The sequence below is a fragment of the Bufo gargarizans genome, chromosome 11 (assembly GCF_014858855.1).
Source record: "Bufo gargarizans isolate SCDJY-AF-19 chromosome 11, ASM1485885v1, whole genome shotgun sequence".
NCBI lineage: Eukaryota > Metazoa > Chordata > Amphibia > Anura > Bufonidae > Bufo > Bufo gargarizans.
Genome location: NC_058090.1, coordinates 3,315,935 through 3,321,934, shown reverse-complemented (window position 1 = coordinate 3,321,934; position 6,000 = coordinate 3,315,935).

The following is a 6,000-nucleotide window of genomic DNA, read 5'->3' as shown; positions in this document are numbered from 1 at the left end:
CTGTTTTCGCAGATGAAGGATGGCTTGTTTCACCTGCATGGAGAGCAACTTTGACCGCATGTTTACTTCTCAGCAAAATCTTCAAAATGCAAACACCACACCTAAAATCAACTCCAGGCCTTTTATGTGCTTAATTGAGACTGAAATAATGAAGGAATAGCCCACACCTGCCAATGAGTCGAATGTCCAATTACATTTGGTCCCTTTAAAAACAGGGTGCCACATGTAAAGGAGCTGAAACGCCGAAAACCATCATCCAATTTTAATGTGGATACCCTCAAATGAAAGCTAAAAGTCTGGATTTTATGTCCATGTCCATTATATAACTATAGCTTGAATATGTTTTAGTAAACAGGTAATAAAAACTAAATTTGCACAAGTGTCCAAATATATATGGACCTAACTGTATAATCCATATAAAACTGCCATATAGTGGCAAAGCAATTATGCAACATACAGCCCATAAAATAATTCAGGTTCCCAAATAATATGCAGTATTCTAATAATATTCCCTTTAAGTAGCGCTGTGGCCTTCTTCTTGCTCACCAAGCACAGTGCCATCTATTTGATAGCGGCTATGCTTGGTATCACATTTCACTTCAATGTGGCTGAGCTGCACCTAGGGCTTGTGACATGATGTCACATGACCTAGACAAATCTGCGAGAAGGCCGTGGTGCTACCGCGAATGCTGTTGCTTTCTAAAGCAGCTGCTTGTCCCAGGTGTCGGACCCTCAACAATTAGACTCTGATGACAAATACAGAGGATAGGTCATTAGTATAAAAATCTCAGAAAAACCCTTTAACATTGCCAATTTGGATGGTATGATTCCAGTGCATCATAATTAACACTAAAATATCTATATGCAACTTCATGATTTCTTATGTCTTCCCTCCATTTTTTCTAGTGAATGTGGCCTCTGACCACCACTTGTAAGGTGACTTAGGAGGTATAAAAGGTTGGGATCCTTTGTTGGATATGTTTACATATGAACATGTGCAACGTGCTGCCCCACAGGGACTATCATGTCCAAGGTTTAAAGGAATGTTGAGTGGTGTGGTGCGGCCCCAATAGTTTTCTGTGTGTGTCACCGTGCTCCTACCTGGAGACCGTCACTGCTCATGGTTAGGCTCCGAAGCAATAAAGGGGATGAGTAATGGTGGAGAATAAGTTGAGTCCAGACTTTTATAAAAGTTTAACAGCTTTACTTGCATCAACTTGCATTTAGACAATATTCAGGCTCTCTTGGCTCCAGCAGGCTTTGGCATAAACTGGCAGGCAAACTTGAGTACTCTGCTTTCTCTCTCTGCTGTGCTAAACTCGGCTCTATTCTTGCAGCTGAACTTTTGGTCTGTTCTCTATCTCTGGAATGGGGTGCCTTTGGCTGTTGACCCCCTTATGACACTATGTAGGTAAATCTGCAAGGAGTCATGGTGCTCTATGAGCTGCTTCCCTCTGGGAGACTCCTAGGGGGGCTCCCCTAGCTACTATATCATGGTACATCTGCATCCGTTGTCTGGGCTTAAACTGACTAGACACTTCCTGCTGCCCCTCCCATAGTAGGAAATGGGAGTAGCCCACTTCTGCCCAAAAGTAGTGGTAAGTTCCATTCTATCTAAAGATCTCTTTACCAGGCATATTACATGTACAAAACAGTTTCATAACAACATTAGGAATCCACAATGTAGGAGGACATTGAACAAATACATAGATTACATTATTGGTAGCAATCAAAGACAGTAGCAGGGTGAAGTAATGGTAATACCCCTCTGGGGTATTACACATGGAAGAACACAGCAGAAATGTTTTTTGAGTGTGACGGTGGTACAACAGGACTCATAATTGTGAAAGTTGATTTCTATTTTTTGCCCAGTGCAGTGAGGGGAGATTTGTCATGAGTATGGCCCTATCATCTGTGCTCTTTATGGCCCTGTTATATATGCTCAGTATGTCTGTTATTTGTGCTCTTTGTACCCTCTATTATTCAAGCTAAGTTTGGCCCTGTGGTGTGTGCTCAGTATGACCTTGTTCTTTGCACTCAGTATGGACCTATTATTTGTGCTTAAAATACTCATATTATTAGTGCTCAAAATAGTTGTGTACTTTGTCCTCAGCTTGGCCCTATTATTTGTGGTCTTTATAGCTCTGTGTATTTGGCTCTATATAGTGCTATTAGTTTTGAACATGGTCTTGTTATTTGTGCCCAGTATGGCCCTGTTATTTCAGTTCAGTATGGTCTTTCTATTTATGCTCAGTATGGCCCTGTTAATTTTCCTTGGGACAGGCCATCAATATCAGATCAGAGCGGTGGGGAGATGTCAGACTTTTGGCACCCCCAGTAATCAGTTGTAGATACCATGGCACTAATGCAAGTACTGCATCCACTTAATTGTTTAAATGGGCTGTCAAGCTCCATGAGGTCTACTTAGTAGTGGTGGTGGAGGGTACTGTAGTGCTGTTTAAGTAAATGGGACTAAGCTGCAATATCCAGTACTACCACTAATAACTAGGTGGCGTGCTGGTAGGTGGCTACAGCCTCTTTGAGCAGCTGTTTGCAGTTAGGGGTTGGGTGGTGCTAAGCAGGTAAAATTCTATTCATTCACTTTCTTCATTATATTATCTCATTCTGAGTGACAATCAATATCTCACCCTGTACTCCAATGGTAACCTGCATGAAAAGGGGTCAGAGCTAGGTTGTATTATTCCGTGTGTGCTTAGACCCTATACAACTATGGTGCAATGATGGATATACACTCAAAAATTTCAAGAGGAACCTGGATTTACTCAGCATTGAGGGCAACTAGCATGGCAATTGTAGGCTCTGCATAGGCTTAAGGGTCCATTCACACATCCGATGCTGTCCCTATCCGTATGTCCATTCTGAGGCCTGTACTCGGACAAGAATCGGTGTTTCTAGCAAAGGGCGGGAACTGCTGATCTGTAAAAATCGCAGGCACATGGCCACTCTCCGTGTTTTGTGGATCCACAATTTTTGGACCTGAAAATGGATACAATTGTGGATACAATTGTGTGAAGGGACCCTAATGGTCAACAATACTTTATAAGGCCTAAAGCTTGGCAGTTGCAGTCTCTGTCTGTCTCAGAGAAGGTATAGGCTTAATAGTTAACAGTCTTTACAAAGCACAAAGCTTGGCAGTTACTAGTAATGATAAAAGACAAAAACATGCAATGCGACATTAAACTGCAATATAGAGTACAAAATTGCATAATAATAACAGGTGCTACACTATAAGTGCGAGATACTTGGCAAATCGTTTTGTACAAAATGATTTGAGCCCGTCTGCCGAGCGTCAAGGCGATCTCTGTTAGACGGGTTCCTACGCTAAATTCTACCTGTTAAGTGCCATGACGGCTACCATACACTTCAGGGAGTGTAGGTTCCACGTTCCTGCATTGAATACTACCTGTTAGGTGCCATGACGGCTACCATACACTTCAGGGAGTGCAGGTTACACAGCAGGCCCCTAACAGGTAGTATTCAATGCAGGAACGTGGAACCTACACTCCCTGAAGTGTATGGTAGCCGTCATGGCACCTAACAGGTAGAATTTAGCGTAGGAACCCGTCTAACAGAGATCGCCTTGACGCTCGGCAGATGGGCTCAAATAATTTTGTACAAAACGATTTGCCAAGTATCTCGCACTTATAGTGTAGCACTTGTTATTATTATGCAATTTTGTACTCTATATTGCAGTTTATTGTCGCATTGCATGTTTTTGTCTTTTAATGTTGTTCCCTGCCATAGCAATGTGCTACTGCGGTTTGGTATGTGCTGACTGACCCCCTTTTTGGGCTTTTCTTTGCAGTTTGTACTGGAGGTGTGGCAATAAACTGCAATATAGAGTACAAAATTGCATAATAATAACAAGTGCTACACTATAAGTGCGAGATACTTGGCAAATCGTTTTGTACAAAATTATTTGAGCCCATCTGCCGAGCGTCAAGGCGATCTCTGTTAGACGGGTTCCTACGCTAAATTCTACCTGTTAGGTGCCATGACGGCTACCATACACTTCAGGGAGTGTAGGTTCCACGTTCCTGCATTGAATACTACCTGTTAGGGGCCTGCTGTGTAACCTGCACTCCCTGAAGTGTATGGTAGCCGTCATGGCACCTAACAGGTAGAATTTAGCGTAGGAACCCGTCTAACAGAGATCGACTTGACGCTCGGCAGACGGGCTCAAATAATTTTGTACAAAACGATTTGTCAAGTATCTCGCACTTATAGTGTAGCACTTGTTATTATTATGCAATTTTGTACTCTATATTGCAGTTTATTGTCGCATTGCATGTTTTTTGTCTTTTAATGTTGTTCCCTGCCATAGCAATTATTTCACGAATATTTGGGCGAATATTCGTCATATATTTGCGAATTCGTGATTATTTTCTTGATTGTGAAAATTCTGCAATGTAATATTCACGTAATGCGCGCGAAATACAGGTGTGGGTCACTTTTGCTACATTTTCCAAGCTACTAGAAGTTTCCTGAGACTGGAGAAAATGGTTGGCATGGCAGAACATTAAAAATGGCTTTATATGCAGTTAGAGTGCTGCAATATATTCGCGATTGTGCTAATCGGCACTAATGATGTGAATATTTTTGCGCAATATGTGAAACTTCACATTTTAGCAGGTCTGCATGTATGTATGGATTGGACAGCAGAACCTATTACACTACCTAACACACTGCACTGCAACAGCTACACTATATCAGGATATAACCTACACTGACTATCTGTATTATATATATATAAGCTAACTATCTATCTAATGTAGTGTGGAAAGCACAGAGCACAGCAATGACACTGCTGTCTGTCTCAGAACTCCATAAAACTACAGAAAATGGCAGCTGGAGAGGTTCTTATATAGTAAGGGGTAGGCAACTTTCCTATTGGTTGCTAGGGATGTTGCTTCTCATTGGCCCACAAGCAAGAAGGGAGGTTAATGATGAAAAAAAAAATATTAGAAATTACAAATATATATATATCACTATATTCTAAATATTCGCGAATTCTCGAAGTGCCGATATTCGCGATTAATATCCGCGATTCGAATATTTGCGCCCAACACTAGCGTTTACATTCTATCTCATAGGGTAATACAGACTAAGTGAACTTCCAAGGCAAAAATTTGGCAGTTACACGTCTTAGCAGAGGCACTATACTTGGCAGTTATACTCTATTCAGCAGAACTTGCTATTATCTCTGGGCTTGGCGCATAATCGAAAGCCACAGATCACACACAATATCATTCACAATCTCAGACACCACAAAGCATGTCAACACAGCTTTACCCTTTCATAGGCATTCACAGATGGGCAGGCTGGCTGGTCATAATTTCCTCAGGTCACACAATTCAGGGGGTCAGACTTCATCATCCACTGCAGTATACAGGTTGGCGGTGGTCCACAACCAGTTGTAGGTTCTTTTCTCGGATGTGGCTCACTGGGAATTATTTAGGACAGTACTTGGACCATAACTGGTCACAGGCTTCAGGGCTGCTCGCAGGCATGACAGTAGCCCTCACTAGGACCTTTAAAGGGCTCACTTGGGGCCTAACAGCGTGCTACATGTGTCCAATGACTCAGCTAGGTCTGCGCACATGCAAATATATGTTCCACTGAAATCCTGCATACAACCACACATCATGGCATCGTAAAGCAGTGCCATATAAGATGTTGTACGTCACATATACATGAGACAATTGTCAACTATGTACAGTTCAAGAAAAAATTTGTGGCAAGCAAATGGTAGGGTTACACCGACAGTCCTCATTACTTTTCAGTCTTCTTAGGGCTCATGCACACGACCGTATGCCCTCCGATACATACGGTCCAATGCGCACAGTATCATAGTAACCTATAATGCTGTGCGCTCCCGTGCACACGATGTATGCCGCTCCGGGACATATTGCCCGCTCACTGGCCGTATGTCTCGGAGGACATACGGTCATGTGCGTGAGTCCTTACATGCATAATTAT